The sequence below is a fragment of the Cryptomeria japonica genome, chromosome 3 (genome assembly GCF_030272615.1).
Source record: "Cryptomeria japonica chromosome 3, Sugi_1.0, whole genome shotgun sequence".
In the NCBI taxonomy this organism is placed as follows: domain Eukaryota; kingdom Viridiplantae; phylum Streptophyta; class Pinopsida; order Cupressales; family Cupressaceae; genus Cryptomeria; species Cryptomeria japonica.
In genome coordinates, this window is record NC_081407.1 from 21,873,300 (window position 1) to 21,891,307 (window position 18,008).

The window sequence follows — 18,008 nt, forward strand, 5'->3', positions numbered from 1 at the left end:
GGTCTTCCTAGGACTAAATTGGGATATGACAGTATATATGTTGCCGTGGACAGGTTTTCAAAAATGGCACACTTTTTGCCATGCAAAGTTACACATGATGCTTCCAATATTGTAGGTTTGTTCTTCAAGGAGGTTGTTAGACTTCATGGGTTACCCTTAAGCATTATATCACCGAGATCCTAAGTTTGTAGGACATTTTTGGAGGACTTTGTGGCGTAGGTTAGGAACAAACTTGTCCTTCTCTTCTGCTTATCACCCTCAATCTGATGGACAGATAGAGGTGATTAATAGATCCCTTGGTAATTTTTTGAGGTGTTTGACCAAGGACCATGGGACCACTTGGGATACTATTCTTCCACAAGCAGAATTCTCATATAATGACTCTATGAACAGAAGTACAGGACTAAGTCCTTTTCAAATTGTATATGGGACCCATCCTAGAGGTGTTCTTGAACTCAGAGAAGTGTAGAATGTTGAAAGGAGGAGTGCTCGAGCGGATGATTTTGTTGAAGTCATGAGGGACATACATCAACAATTCTGGGATAGATTGGTACAAACCACTAAAAATTATAAGTAAGCAGTAGATGTCACAAGGAGAGATGTTCAGTTCAAGGTGGGAGACATGGTGATGATTCATCTCAAAAAAGAAAGACTCCCTAAGGATAAGTACACCAAGCTACTCATGAAAAAGATAGGTCCTTTCAAGGTCCTACAAAGATGTGGAACAAATGCATACAAGATAGATCTACCCGTTGATGTTGGTCTATCTCTTATATTCAATGTATCTGATATATGCATATAAAGGTTCTATGGATGATGTTTGTGTTGCAGGTCCATCTGATTCTTCTAGTCCAGCTTTGTTGGAAGGACTTCCTCCCCCTCTCAAACCTGAGATTGAGTGCATTTTAGATCAAAGGGTTAGAAAGAAAACAAGGAGAAAGACTTGGAGTACCTAGTAAAATGGAAGAATCAACCTTTAGAGGATGCTACATGGATGACTTCTAAAGCCATTAAGAAGACCAGAACTTGATTTGCAGACATCCCAACTCAAGGGACTTGAGTTTCTTTTGGGCCCAGGAGTATGGTGCAGAGCACCTTCCACTACACCTCTACTTCAAGCACATGGTGGTGTCTACATGTTCATTTGTGATGTAATAATGGTCTAGATAAATGATCACCCTTGATGTAATTGAATGCCTATTTGTATGGTCAATAATCTCTTAAGTGAGCATATAAACCTAGAGGTCTATTAGGCCATGAAGGCTTGAAATTTGGATTTCCAATGTTAGTGTGTCTAGGATGTTGTCTTAGGTGTTTGGAGTCTATAAATGAAAAATAATCATCTTGGATGTGTTTCCATAAGGTCTAAGTGGTTAATAACCAATGTTGTCCTAAGTTGCAAAATGTTGCATTTGTTGTCAAGCAACTTTTCAAAGTTGCTGGTAGGATGCCAACTACTTTTCCAATGGTCCTAACTATTCAAAAGTTGGTTATGGATGTTGGAAAAGGTTGATATATTCTTGTAAAATTATGGGAAAGAGAGTAGAAAGTTTTGTAAAAGTTTGGTGGAGAAAGTGAATAGAACAAGTCTGATTTTTCCATAACAGCGATATTTTTTTGTATTGTCCGTACAGGGTGTGTGATATACTAATGAATTTTTTATTTGATTAGAAAGATCCCTAAAATACCCTTCAAATGTATTTTGTCTTACCCCTCGAAGTAAATTTTAGTGGAAGTTATAAGCATTTTACCCTCTGCAAGTCTAAAACCCTCCATTTTCAAGGGTTACAATGCAAATGGGACCCTAACTTACAATCTACTCATTGGGATCTGATGGCCATGCGTAGAATGAAATTTAGGGGAATTTATTTTAAGATTCCATAGGGGCAAGGTTAGAGGAGTTGGTTAGTACCTTACCACCGAGTCCTAGTCTAAACCAGTTGAGGGTTTAGATTAGATTAGATGAGTTTCATTGAGCACACAATGAACAATGATGAGATGATGAGTTGAATTGATGGAATTGAAGCATTTGGACATAGAAGAAACCTCCTGAAGAGTTGGAACCTTCTTGTGATCCCATTCTTGTATACCTCCTTTGTAAAACCAGTCTAACTTGATCAATTAGGCATGTGACCCAAGTAGGTGATGAAGAGTGCAGGAATAGGGAGGAATTCCAATCTTTTGGAATCTAATAGTAATCCCAAAAGGGTGTCTGAAAGATAAATTTGTTTAGGGTGTTGTTTGGTATTATCTGGAGAAAAATCCAAAAAGACAGTGAAGTAGGGCTACTAACCAGTAGACCTGTGTCGGTAGGCCTGTCTAAGCCTCAAAAGTCAATATTTTCCTTATACTCCAAAGTATTGATGTGGAAGATCTTAATAGGTCTTAGGAAGTGGGTAGAAGTGTTCTGCCATCCTTTGTTAGGGGTAAGAGTCTGATTTCACTATTGAGGAGTGATTATAGCCTTGAGAGAGACTCAAGGTAAAGAAGACCAAGGTGTGTAGGTGGGTTTATCACCCTATTGTTGCATACCTCTACATCAGATTCAATTTGCATAAGCAATCAAGCATTAAAGAATTCAAGTATTCTTTTCTAGCATTGAGCATTCTCAAGTCTCCCTTCAAGGCTAGGTGTTGCATTCAAGTCAAGGATTCTACCATTGAAGATGAGATCCCTTTCAACATTCAATTCCACACAAGCATTTCTATCAGCATTGCTACTACAACCTCCCTTGAGGTAATTTACAATTCAGTCTTCCATTTACATCTACTTGCAAGTACTTTCTTTCATTAATTGGTTAATTCCAAAACTGGGGTTTGACCTAAAGGCAAACCCCCAATCCCAACACATTTCCCTCTCTTTTTTGTGTGTAGGTTGTAGGTGTGCAACTGTACTTTCAAATTCGGGCTTCATTTGCAAAGGCGGAAAAACCCTTTTCATTTCGCAGATTTTTTGGAGGACCGTGTACATTCCCACCATGGTTCGGACAACTTTCCGTCAAATTTGCAGGGCGACTACATCTCGACATTTTATTGCCAAATCCAGGTGCACAGCTTCATCCCATTTTTAGATCTCAAGTTATAATCGATTCTTTGTCACTTTTGCACTACATATTTCGATCAATTTCCTTTCCAAATCAAACAAAAGGGAATAAGGGGATCATCATAACATCCTTAATTCATTCAAAATTTAACCTATCATCTTTGTGTGGAGATTGGATCTAGTGAATTACCCCTTATCTCCCTAATGTAATGGTGAAAAGTGGTTGAATGATAATCAATAGTGAAACTCTCATCTCTCTTTAAGGGAAAGGGTTAGTTTTCCTCTTGATCTATCACTCATCATTTTCCCACCATCACAATATATATATATATATATATATATATATATATAATCAAAATCATTATATTTCTATCGTGTAAATTGAGGTACCTCTAAATTATATGAAGGTTTTAAAACATACTTGTAGTTACTAATATGAGGTCTAGTTGAAGATTTGGAGCATTGACTTAGAGTTACCTCTCCATGTATATACATACATATATGTATGTATATATGTATGTATGTGTGTGTATATATATGTGTACACACACACACACACACACATGTATGTATATGTGTGTGTATGTGTGTGTGTGTGTACACATACACATACACATACATAGCGTCGTAAATTATACACCCCTAATTAGTTGGCACCCGCCTTAGTGTGTGTCAATGCATTTTGTGTTTTCAAGGTTCCTATAAGCATTTAATTATTAATTTAATTAACTCTAAAGTTCTCTCTCATCAATTCACATGTTATAAAATTGGGCACTTAACCCTAAGTGTGTCCCTTTTTATTTTTATTTTAATTAATCTTGGTAAAGTCCTTATTCCAACCTTCAAAGCGTATTTTCACATATCTAAACACCTTGGATTGACGCACCAAGCAAGATTTGACTTTATAATCATGATACCTTGCAACCCTAGAAATTTGGAAAAAAGTCGACTGGACCAGAATGGTACCATGGGTAAGTGCACCAAGATGGTGTGCAAAAAGGGGGTATAAGTGGACACCTTTTCTTTGAAATTAGCTAAACCTGAACTTGGAGGAGCAATTTGAGACTAGACCACTCAAAATATGAAGATACTCAAAGAACAAAGATTGTAGTACTCTAAATCTAGTTTCCAAACTACTATTTTTTTTCAAAATTGGATAAAATTAAGCGGGTCAAATCCTTCGCGCATGAAAAAATAGTTTTGATTTTTTCTGAAAAACATAGTTCATATTGTCTGGCGTGCACATCAAAAAAGTCATAGTTAGCTTTAGTATTTTGACAAATCCTTTGGTAGAAAGATAGTTAAGAGTGAGAACTAGAAGTTGTGTATTTTTTTGTAATTTTCTGTTGAGTATTTTTTCTAATGATTTTTCAAAACGAGCACATCTTGAAAATTAGGTACATGTTTATGCGCAAAGCATAACTTGCAGTAAAATAATTGAATTTTTTTTTTTAAGTGTAAATAATCAAGTGCACTACAATAATATATAATTTTTTAAAAAATTTAGATAAGTAGATCAAAATTTATTAAAAAAATGGTACACACGTCTCTGAGAAATATGGAGACACTGGTAAAAGAAATTCAAGATTAATATGTTAATGTTGAAATTTTAAAAACATTATATGGTTAGAAATCTTAGAAGATGGGTGAAATTATGGTGGCAATTTTAGAAATACCCACTTGATAACGTGTAAACTTGATGACGATGAAGTTGAGAAACCAAATTGGAAGAAGAAAACACGTAAAAAGGAGGGAAAAAAGGCTCCCAAGCCTTGGCCTTGCTATCCAAGCCTAAATACAAGGTAAAACGCGTACGGGTTTTTTAAATTAAATATGTGTACAGGTTTTTTAAAACAAAAATGTGATCGTGTTTTAAAAAAAATAAAAACACGATCGTGATTTTAAAAATAAATCACGTACGAGTTATGTTTAGGAAGAGAAGCACATACACGTTATGCTTACATTAAGCTAGATAAGGAACATGAATATAGATGGCACTTCCTTTAGCATTCCCTTAGTTTTTTCATTAGGATATATACATAAAATATAACATTTAAGTATAAGTCTTTTATCTTTCTTATACTTTAAGTTATATTTTATTTTATGTATATATTGTGAGGATGTTTGAGAGTGGTTTCAGATCTCTAGGAGTCATAATGCATATTCTAGATTTTAAGAGATCTTATAATTTTTCAGACTTAGTCAAATTTTAGTAATCATTGGGCTTATATCATCATTCACTTGCTATCTCTCTATCTCATGCTCTTTGTCTCCCCTAAGCTCTAGACCTATATATTTTCCTATGTTTGTCCTCCTTTGTTCACCTCTCTCTCTCTCTCTCTCTCTCTCTCTCTCTCTCTCTCTCTCTCTCTCTCTCTCTCTCTCTCTCTCTCTCTCTCTCTCTCTCTCTCTCTCTCTCCCTCCCCTAAGGGTTCATATGGGGTCCTAAGAGGTCATATGGTGTCGTTAGGGGTCATATGGGATCCTAAGGGGCCACACGTGTTAGAACACTATATGACCCCTTAGTATATCATATTGTCCCAAGGGGTCATATAGTGTCCCTCTCCTTAAGTCTTTTTAGGACCTCTCTCTCTCTCTCTCTCTCTCTCTCTCCCTCCTTAAGTCTTTTTAGGACCTCTATGCCTTTGTCCCCTTTTAGCCTTTTTAATACCCTCTCTATCTCTCTTATGATGTTCTAAGGGCTCATATGTTGTTCTAACACATGTGTGGCCCCTTAGGAACCCATATGACTCCTAACAGAATCATATGACCCCTTAGGACACCATATGATCTCTCAAGACACCATATGACCCCTTTTAACATCCTAGTACATGACATGACCCCTTAGGACACCATATGAACCCTTTTAACATCCTAGTACATGACATGATCCCTTAGGACATCATATGACCCCTTAGGACAATATGATGTCCTAATGAGTCATATGGTGTTCTAGCACATGTGTCACCCCTTAGGACCCCATATGACCCCTAATGACACCATATGACCCCTTTTAACATCCTAGTACATGACATGACCCCTTAGGACAATATGATGGATCCTAATGGGTCATATGATGTCCTAAGGGGTCATATGGTGATCTAACACATATGTGGCCCCATAGGACCCCATATGACCCCTTAGAAAACCATATGACCCCTTTTAACATCCCAATACACGACATGACCCCTTAGGACAATATGATGTCCTAATGGGTCATATGGCATCCTAAGGGGTCATATGGTGTTCTAACACATGTGTGACCCCTTAGAACCTCATATGACCCCTAACAACACTATATAACCCCTTAGGACACTATATGACCCCTCAGAATACGATATGACCCCTTAGGATACCATATGACCCCTCAGGATACCATATGACCCCTTAGGACACCACATGACCCCTTTTAACATCTTAGTACATGACATGACCCTTTAGGACATCATATGACCCCTTTTAACATCCTAGTGCACAAAATGGCCCTTTAGGACACAATATGACCCTTTAGGACACCATATGACCCCTTAGGACAATATGATGTCCTAAGGGGTCATATGGTGTTCTAACACATGTGGCCCATTAGCACCCCATATGAATCCTAATGACACCATATAAACTTTTAGGACCCCATATGACCCCTAACGACACCATATGACCCCTTTTAACATCCTAGTACATGACATGACCCCTTAGGACACCATATGACCCCTTAGGACAATATGATGGATCCTAATGGGTCATATGGTGTCCTAAGGGGTCATATGGTGTTCTAACACATATGTGGCCCCATAGGACCCCATATGACCCCTAACAACACCATATGACCCCTTATAAAACCATATGACTCCTTTTAACATCCTAATACATGACATGACCCCTTAGGACAATATGATGTCCTAATGGGTCATATGGCGTCCTAAGGGGTCATATGGTGTTCTAACACATGTGTGACCCCTTAGAGCCCCATATGACCCCTAACAACACTATATAACCCCTTAGGACACTATATGACCCCTTAGGACACCACATGACCCCTTAGGACACCACATGACCCCTTTTAACATCTTAGTACATGACATGACCCCTTAGGACATCATATGACCCCTTAGGGCACAATATGACCCTTTAGGATACCATATGACCCCTTAGGACAATATGATGTCCTAAGGGGTCATATGGTGTCCAAAGGGGTCATATGGTGTTCTAACACATGTGTGGCCCGTTAGCACCCCATATGAACCCTAATGACACCATATATACTTTTAGAACCCCATATGACCCCTAACGACACCATATGACCCCTTGGGACACCATATGACCCCTTTTAACATCCTAGTACACGACATGACCCCTTAGGACAATATGATGTACCAAGGGGTCATATGGTGTTCTAACACATGTGTGGACCCTTAGTTACCATTATGACCCCTAACGGCACCATATGACCTCTAAGGACAACATATGACCCCTCAGAACACCATATGACCCATTATAGCATCCTAGAACATGACATGATCCCTTAGGACAATATTATGACCATATGACCCCTTAGGACAATATGATGTCCTAAGGGGTCATATGGTGTTCTAACACAAATGTGGCCCCTTAGGACCCCGTATGACCCCTAATGACACCATATGACCCCTCACAATGCCATATGACCCCTTTGGACACCATATGACCCCTCAGGATACCATATGACCCCTTTTAACATCCTAGTACACAACATGACCCCTTAGAACATCATATGACAATATGATGTCCTAAGGAGGCATATGGTTTCCTAAGGGATTATATGGTGTTCTAACACGTGTGGCCCCTTAGGACCCCATATGACCCCTAACGACACCATATGACCCCTTAGGACATCATATGATGTCCTAATGGGTCATATGGTGTCCTAAGGGGTCATATGGTGTTCTAACACATGTGTGGCCCATTATGACCCCCAACGACACCATATGATCCCTTGCGACACCATTTGACCCCTTAAGACACCATATTACCCCTTAGGAGAATATGATATCCTAATGGGTCATATAGTGTCCTAACGGGTCATATGGTGTTCTAACACATGTGTGGCCACTTAGGACCCCATATGACCTCTAACAATATGATATGACCCCTTAGGACACAATATGATATCCTAAGGGGTCATATGGTGTTCTAACACTTGTGTGGCCCCTTATGACCCCATATGACCCCTAACGACACCATATGACCCCTCAAGACACCATATGACCCATAATGAAACCATATTACCCCTTAGGACACTATATGTCCCCTCAAGACACCATATCACCCATTAGGACATCATATGGTGTCCTAAGGGGTCATACAGTGTCCTAAGGGGTCATATGGTGTAGTTAAGGGTCTTAAGGGGTCATACGGTGTCGTAAGGGGTCATATGGTGTCGTTAGGGGTCATATAGGGTCCTAAGGGGCTACACATGTGTTAGAAAATCATATTGTAATACCCTAAAAATGGTCATCTAAACCATGGGCGCCCAATCTCGACAACATCACCAAGGTCCTAACCAAACGCAATTAAATCAGTCTTGAGCACACAATTAATCCTTTAATTATTAAATGTCACATGGCAAATTAATCACCCAATATTAATTAAATATTTGTTTAATTAATTAAATCATTCCAAGTAAATCATTTTAAAACAATTACCTTATTTATTTTAATTGAATATCCTTGCATATTTAATTAAATAAATTAATTTGCCATTAAATCATCAAAAAGAGGAATTAATTTAATTAAATGAATCAATTGAGCACAAATATTCAAAAATGGAAATAAATCAAAAAAAGGAATTAATTGACCAAGAAAGAATTAAAAATTGAGAAAAGAAATCAATTGGAGATAATCTTGAAAAACAAATTAAAATTTGATAAATAATCTCAAAGAAAGCAATTAAAACAGTTAAATATTAAAATTGATTGAAATAGAGAATAAATCAATTTTTTCTGATTTTAATCTTAATTTTAGTTCAATTTCCTTTAAAACTAAGAAAAGCATCCAATCACATCAATTCACTTGGATTGTGCTTCCTCTTGGAAAATCTTGACCGCTCATCATCATTCAATCTTAGCCATTGGTTTCTTTCTGAATTTTCTATAAATTCAAGCTCATCTCTCATTCAAAGGAGGCTGGAGAATATATTGTTATTACTAAGCCAGTACTGACCCTAAATTGTCTTATGTCTGCCTGAGATTTTTACAGCCTAACCAATTTCTTGCAGGATGCTTGTCAAAGAATTTATCAATCAAACATACGCCTGTCAAAGAATGAAAACAACATGACTACTGATACATTGTTTTTGCAGGTTGCCTAAAGAGAATAAACCAAATATCGTGTATTCTTTAAATTCATTTTTAGGCACTTAAATTGCTATCTGGTTAATGAACAAATCTGTCTTTCATGTTTTCAAAAAAATCTAAGAGGTAGGAGAGTATGCTCTTGTCTTTTACAGACAATCAGAAATCTAGACCCTTGAAGCTTTTTCTAAGGTTTGAGATTTGTGTACCTTTAGCGGGCCTGTCACAGTGGGAAAAAGTAATCACCCTGTGAGAACGACCCAAGTGAGTATAGCTGGACCTGAGCATTCCAACTCACTATAATAAATAGGTCTTTGGTGATTAAAGTCTCAAAGGATGGGATTATTTGAGTTTGCTCTTTGAGATCTCTCATATTGAGCATTTTGTAGGGCCTCACGGTCTCAATCACGTTTACATGACTACAGTTTGTTTTGGTACCTTGTCGGTCTATAGGCGTCAATCATGCTTGCGTGACTTCAAGGGGTAATTTCAAATAGAATTCCTGACTAAGAACTATAAGATAGAAGCTACCCGATTCACCTCCGAAAGGTTGATAATCTTTGTGCAAGAGAGATAGTAACTCTCCCAAGACACTTGCCATATCGTGCCCCCATTAGCATTTGGAGTTGGCTAATACGGTGTTGAGAATCCATTGCGTGAGACTCAATGGTCATATTTTGATTAGCTATTGGGTGTGTACCTAAGTCAGCAAGCAAAGGTTTTCTTCTCTAAGCCAACTTCCATAGGGTTAGCATGTTGTGATTGAATTATTATATACCTTGCGTGTTTTCTATGTTTTCATCCTTGAAACTAAAACTGGAATACCAAAATTGGAGAAAACAAGAAACAACTCAATGATCAAAAACTCTGCCCGTGTCAAAAATAGTCTATCCTAGTCAAGAATCAGTCCATCTCAAAATTGGTTATACTCAGTTGTCATACTCAGCCATTGGAAAACTCAAAAAAAATTTAGTCTATGCTCTATGAACAGTCGTACGAGTCTGCTGAATTGTCATCCTACACCATATCCTATGTCATACGAGTCTACTAAATTGTCATTCTAAGGTCAATCCTCTGTCGTATGAAACCCAGCAGTCTATCGTACTAAACAATATAATAACAATATATTCTCCAACCTCTTTTGAATGAGAGATGAGCCTGAATTTATAGAAAATTCAGAAAGAAACCAATGGCTGAGATCAAGCGATGAAGAGCGGTCAAGATTTTCCAAGAGGAAGCACAATCTAGGTGAATTGATGTGATTGGATGCTTTTCTCAATTTTAAAGGAAATTGAACTAAAATTAATATAAAATCAGGAAAAAATTGATTTATTCTCTATTTCATTCAATTTGAGATTTAATTATTTTAATTGCTTTCTTTGAGATTATTTATCAATTTATAATTTATTTTTCAAGATTATCTCCAATTGATTTCTTTTCTCAATTTTTAATTCTTTCTTGGTCAATTAATTCTTTTTTTGATTTATTTCCATTTTTGAAGATTTGTGCTCATAATTTCCAATTCGTCTTTCTTGATTTGTTTCCTTTTTTGAAGATTTGTGCTCATAATTTCCAATTCCTCTTTCTTGATTTGTTTCCTTTTTTGAAGATTTATGAAAAAAAATTATTTATTTTTCAAATTAATTCCTCTTTTTGTGATAAATCTCTTTTTGTAAATTAATTCCTTTTTTTGATTTATTTCCTTTTTTGAAGATTTGTGCTCAATTGATTTATTTAATTAAATTCCTCTTTTTAATGATTTAATGGCAAATTGATTTATTTAATTAAATATGCAAAAGATATTTAATTAAAATAAATAAGATAATTGTTTAAAATGATTTACTTGGAATGATTTAATTAATTAAATATTTAATTAATATTGGGTGATTAGTTTGCCATGTGACATTTGATAATTAAAGGATTAATTGTGTGCTCAAGATTTATTTAATTGCCTTTGGTTAGGACCTTGGTGATGTTGTCGAGATTAGGGGCCCATGGTTTAGATGACCATTTTTAGGGTATTATATTTGCCCCTCTTTGAATTAATGTGCGAGCAGCGCGTTGGTTCAAAGAAAATTTGATGTCTAGGAGATACCAGTTCTGAACTTGATTGATCACGAACTAGATTAAAAGCGAGGTGTTTAGCTTGATTCGAAGCGACAAAGCTGAATGAAGTTTGATTAAAGCGATACCGATCCTGAACTTGATTGAACTAGGAATGATAGAAAACAAAAGATACCAAACTTGAACTTGATTGATCAAGAAGCGGATCTTACTGATCTAGAATTTGATTGATCTAGACACAAAGAGTGATGATAAAAAAAAAATTGATCTTGAACTTGATTGATCAAGACACGATGAGGATAAACTGTTCAACTTGATCCAAAGAAACGAATACTAAACACATGCTTAGATTGAGTGTGATCGAAGATACTCTTTAAACCCTTGATTGAGTTTAAACAAATAATCAGCTTGATGAAAAGCAATGAAACTGATTACCATTAAGAGATTGATTCAGACGAAGACAAATATCAGCTTGATATGAAGCGATGAAACTGATATGCCCCTAGTGATTGATTCGATTCAGATGGTCGAGAAATCTCAACTTAATATAAAGCAATGAAGTTGAGATGCCCCTAGAGATAAGAATTTGATTGATTTTCTTTAGTTGAAAAGATTTTGCTTGACTTTTGATGAAGATTTGAAATTTTTCTCAACGTTTGAAGAATGTGAGGTCATAAGGTCACGAGTATGCCCCCTCGGGAGCAAAATTGAAAGATAGCAAGGGTTCATGATTATAGGCAATTTTTTTAGCGATGATAAGTTGTTTTGAGCACAAATTGATTCAAAGGAATTTTTGAAAATTTTGCGAGAAATTAAGCGCAAAGTTGATTTGTACAAATTAAATTGAGATTCAGCGTTGATTAACGAGAAATTGAGTGCAAATTGAAGAAAGAATTATCATTTGATGAAGAGAGCGCTAAGTGGTCCAAATTCTGAAATTGACTAGCAAAATGATCTTGAATTTCGATTTCAATCCCGAAAATAGAATCAGAACAGTCAAATTAGCTAAGGGTACAATTTTTGTGTCCATCGGAGCAAGTTGAAAAATTAGGTTTTTGGCTATATATGGGACAAAAGTGTCATTTTCAATTCATTTTAACCCTCCAAGTTTGAAAATTCAAAAAGCCTTTTGCGAAGAAAATGGTGGTCCCTACTCGTCAGCATCAATTCGAGCGCCGGAGAAGACATAATCGACCCCGAAACTATGAGCCAGCGGTAATTGATTGATCTTAAGCCTCTTTATGTTTTCAATTTTGATTTTTTTTGTTCATTTTGCAAGTTTTTCACATGTTTGGGGTCAGGGGTCATGGTTTATCATGCGAGACAGGATTCTGTCTCGTACTAGTAACTGGCAAAATTTCTTTTGTCGTTTAAACCCATTAGAATTGTCATGCGGGATGCACCCTTGTGTCATACAACAGGTCTATAAAAAGACCATTTTGTCATGCGGGGTCTAAAAGTTTGTCATTTGAGCTTGTTTTGTCATACTAGAGCTATTCCTTGCTCGTACGAGATTCTTCTTTTCTGTGTTTTGTCGTTTGAGAAGAAGTGAGCATTTTTGAACGTGTAAACATGAAATTTTGATTTTGGATTTGACTTAGTTGGATTTGCATGATGTTTTGCTTCTCTTGTAGGCTCATTTGGAATGTTTTCTGATGCTTCATTGTTGGGTTTTTTGCAGGTTTGATTACCTCTTGTGCTATTCAGATGTGTGTATCCTCCTACCATGGCATTAGTGTGACATTTATCTGAGGTTGAGAAGGCTCATATTGACTTGTGTTGCTTGACTCATCTGTTGGGATTACCTGATATCCATGTGAATCACGGAATGCTCATGGCATTGGTAGAGTGTTTTCATTCAGAGCATAATACATTTCATTTGCCGATGGGGGAGTTGACGATCACTCCTGGGGATGTATATAGGATCCTCTATATCCCTTTTTCTAGGGATAAGGTGGATTATGATTTACGGCACCTTCTAGGATTGCAGGCAGTCAGGCATGTCTTTGGTGATCCTGACATTTTGACGCGGTCCATGAGTTGGGATATTCTTATGAGCAGGTACAGTGAGGAGTATCCTCTGGCATGCGTCCTAGTAGGATTCATAGGCTGTTTTCTTATGCTAGACAGATGGCAGCAAGGCTTCCAATGCGGATGGGGTCGAATGTTAGAGAGGTTGATGGAGATCCCTCAGAGACTTGGCTGGGGCTCTTGTTTATTGGCCCACATGTATTGGGTGATGCATGAGATCGTATACAGAGATGGGTGGAGCATGGCCGCCGAGGTATATATTTTGTAGGTGTGGGCTTGGGAGCACCTTCCCATTTGTCGGCCGATAGTAGCTGACAACAGAGATCTTGGGCAGCTGATCATTTATAGGTATGCTAGATATATTACACAGCCCCATCTGGGCAAGACATATTTTTGGAGGCGGCAGCTCAATGACCTGATAGCCGTCGTATGGAGACCATACAAAGGTTTAGAGCCGTGGGATGACTGGTGGCTAGTTCGCAGGGACCTATTTGTTACACACCCACTGATCGAGAGATCACAGACCATTGTGGAGCGATTCATCATTTCTCGAGTGATGAGGCAGTATGGCTGGCCTCAGGGGATCTCGCAGGAGTATACAGCTTATGCTCAGTATGCAGATGAGGAGAGATAGGGATGGTCTCCATGTTTTTTCATATGCTTTAGTGATATAGGAGCTAACAGGTTTACACCACCTAAGGTGGGATTACTTGGACGATGTAGCAGATGCAGGGGTATTGCTCCAGTATAGAGATCATTTTCAGTGGCATCCGTTCCCACGATTTACAGATCCGAGTGAGTAGGCTCCTCATATTGGGGATGTTGAGGATGATGCCCCCACACTAGCACAAGGATAGGGACAGGGCCACTGGCAGGGTCATAGGCACAGAGAGCTGAGGCTCCACGGTAAATAGGTGGTGATCTTGGTGCTAGCAGCAGTAGGGTGCTGACTAACGGTGGACAGCAGAGGGGTGAGGATGGATCCCTAGGAGGAGTGGGTGTGACTAAGGAGGAGCGAGCAACTCTAAGACAGGTCTGGCAGCAGAGGGATGAGCAGGGTGGAGCTAGAGGTGGAGGTGGAGGTGAGGAGCCTGCGAGAGAGTAGGGGACGGATGTTGGATGGTCAATGAGGGCACGTCTTGCAGAGCTGCAGTCACAGTTGATAGTGGCTCAGACTCAGATGGCAAAGTGGGACCGGTAGCTTGTCGAGGTGAGTGTGGATCATGATCGCCAGATCACAACAATGAGAGCAGAGATAGATCCCTTGCGACAGAAGGTCCTTCACCAGAGTAGTAGGGCAGCCTACTATGTTGCAACATATCGTGTTGCAGTTCCTATTGCACAGCAGGTGATACTCTATTCACAGTATATGACACAATCAGAGGGAGTGCGGGCACCTCATCAGGCTCCTCCTCCTCCACTAGGTGATGAGGGAGAGGGTGCGAGTTAGATTATTTTTTGTAGACACACCCATTTTTTGTAGCCTATATGATTCTTGCTCCGATGGGAGTTTGTATATGTCATTTGACATCATTTTGTACTCTTATACTTGACATGATATATATATATGAGATCCGATTGGACTTCATCGTACTTGTGTTGATTCGTTTCTGAGATATCTTTATATGCTTTATTCTATATGTATGCATTTCTTTTCAGTATAGATGTATGAATGCAAATGAATATGGATGTCTTATTTTTCTTTCTTTTCATATGCAAATAAATGAATGTGAATGAGTAATGAGTAATGCAAATGTTTCATTTTTCTTTGCAATAAGATGAATGCAAATAAGTGATAATGAATGTATGAATCTATATAAGATGCTCATGTATGCAGCTAACATCTCAAAACACAAGTACTCGATCGGAGAAATGATGAAAAGAGACCACTTAGCGAAGAAATGATGAAGCTCCAACTCTCATTTAGAAGATAAAGAGATCATTGTTATTATGCCGAAATCACTCTAAATTCACAAAATACAGAATGAAATGCAAGATGAGATGCAAAATGAGATGCAACCTTAACCTAGTTACTGGACTTTGAAAAGCTTGATTTTCATCATTGAGTGTTTTACAATTATAGTAGGCAGATTAAAGTTCCTTGTTGTTCATGTGCAATATTAATTATCTTGTCCGCAATGACCCTTTTTTGTTCATATCCTTGGATAGATTACGCATGGACCCAGATTGCACAATAAAGAAATTCCCTCAAAATAGACAAAGAAATGATGGGAACCTCCCTGTAGCATTCAAATAAGTAGAGTCGAGGTATGTTTCACCTTGATGTGAAGGCTCTTATCACAAACACCCAACTAATTTAGATGTTTCCAGATCATTGGAATCATTCCTACAAGCAGAAAACAAGAAAATATTATGCCCCCAATCCTTTCTCCTCTTAGTCAAGATAGACTTCCTCGAGTTACTCAAAGGGATAATAATCAAAAACCAATATAAAAGATAGCACACAAATAAAATTTTCATTCATAGCTCAAACTGTTTAGTGATTGTTTTTTGTTAAGTTGTTTTGCTTGTTAACTCAGTGATAAAACTCTTCAGTAGTCAGGAGATATGTAACTGACTCGGAGTGGATGACCAGGTTTCACTGACGTAAAGATGACTTGGTCAACACTGCTTAGGACATGTAAATTGCTCTGTCGATTAACCTAAGACTAGGACAATGATCGGTTTCAAGCCATGAGGGTTCCAACAAACTAGGATGTCACAAAAGTGACCAAAAGATATGTACAAGCGAAAGCAAAGATGCATGAAAGCGGGAATGCCAACGTTGCATTGATAGATGGAGCGTTGAAGTACAAGAGGCGCATGTTTACCAGGTTTTCACCTGCTTGGCAAAGATTCACTTTTCTCTTTTTTTTACCAAGGTGCATGTTTACTAGGTTTTCACTAGGGCATTTTATCTCTTTTTTCCTTTTTTTTTTTTTTTTAGGACTTTTTCTGATTTTTAGGATTTTTTTAGGACTTTTTCTGATTTTTTTAGATTTTTTTAAGACTTTTTCGGATTTTTTTGGATTTTTTAGGACTTTTTCTGATTTTTAGGATTTTTTCGAGACTTTTTCTGATTTTTTTGGATTTCTTCAGGACTTTTTCATTGTATAAGTTGTTGGAGCAAAGAATATTTAGGTGAAGAATTTCTTCAGATTGATGGTGTTCATCAGTTCGTGGAGCTGTTCGCCTTCCAATGTTGAGAGTTGATAGGCACCAGAGCCAAAAGCTGTAGTAATGATATAGGGACCCAGCCAGTTGGGTTCAAAGTTCCCTTTGTTGTCTCGAAACTATTGATTTTTAGGATTTTCTCTCACGACTAGGTCACCAACATTGACCCTAAATTGTCTTTTGTCTGCCTAATATTTTTACAGCCTAACCAATTTCTTGTAGGATGCTTGTCAAAGAATTTATCAATCAAACATACGCCTGTCAAAGAATGAAAACAACATGACTAGTGATACATTGTTTTTGCAGGTTGCCTAAAGAGAATCAACCAAATATCGTGTATTCTTTAAATTCATTTTTAGGCACTTAAATTGCTATCTGGTTAATGAACAAATCTATCTTTCATGTTTTCAGAAAAATCTAAGAGGTAGGAGAGTATTCTCTTGTCTTTTACAGACAATCAGAAATCTAGACCCTTGAAGCTTTTTCTAATTTTTGAGATTTGTGTACCTTTAGCGGGCCTGTCACAGTGGGAAAAAGTAATCACCCTATGAGAATGACCCAAGTGAGTACAGCTAGACCTAAGCATTCTAAATCACTATAATAAATAGGTCTCTAGTGATTAAAGTCTCAGAGAATGGGATTATTTGAGTTTTCTCTTTGAGATCTCTCATATCGAGCATTTTGTAGGGCCTCACGGTCTCAATCACATTTACATGACTACAGCTTGTTTCGGTACCTTGTCAGGCTATAGGCCTCAATCATGCTTGCGTGACTTCAAGGGGTAATTTCAAATGGAATTCATGACTAAGAACTATAAGATAAAAGCTACCCGATTCACCTCCGAAAGGTTGATAATCTTTGTGCAAGAGAGATAGTAACTCTCCCAAGACATTTGCCATATCGTGCCCCCATTAGTGTTTGCAGTCGGCTAATATGACGTTGAGAATCCATTGCATGAGACTCAGCGGCCATATTCTGATTAGCTATTGGGTGTGTACCTAAGTCAGCAAGCAAAGGTTTTCTTCTATACGCCAACTTCCATAGGGTTAGCATGCTGTGATTGAATTATTATATACCTTGCATGTTTTCTATGTTTTCATTCCTGAAACTAAAACTGGAATACCAAAATTGGAGAAAACAAGAAACAACTTGGTGATCAAAAACTTTGCCCATGTCAAAAATAGTCTATCCTAGTCAAGAAACAGTCCATCTCAGAATTGGTTATACTCAGTTGCCATACTCAGCCATTGGAAAACTCAGAATTTTTTGTCTTTGCTCTATGAACAGTCGTACGAGTCTATTGAATTGTCTTCCTGCACCATATCCTGTGTTATATGAGTCTACTAAATTGTTGTCCTAAGGTCAATCC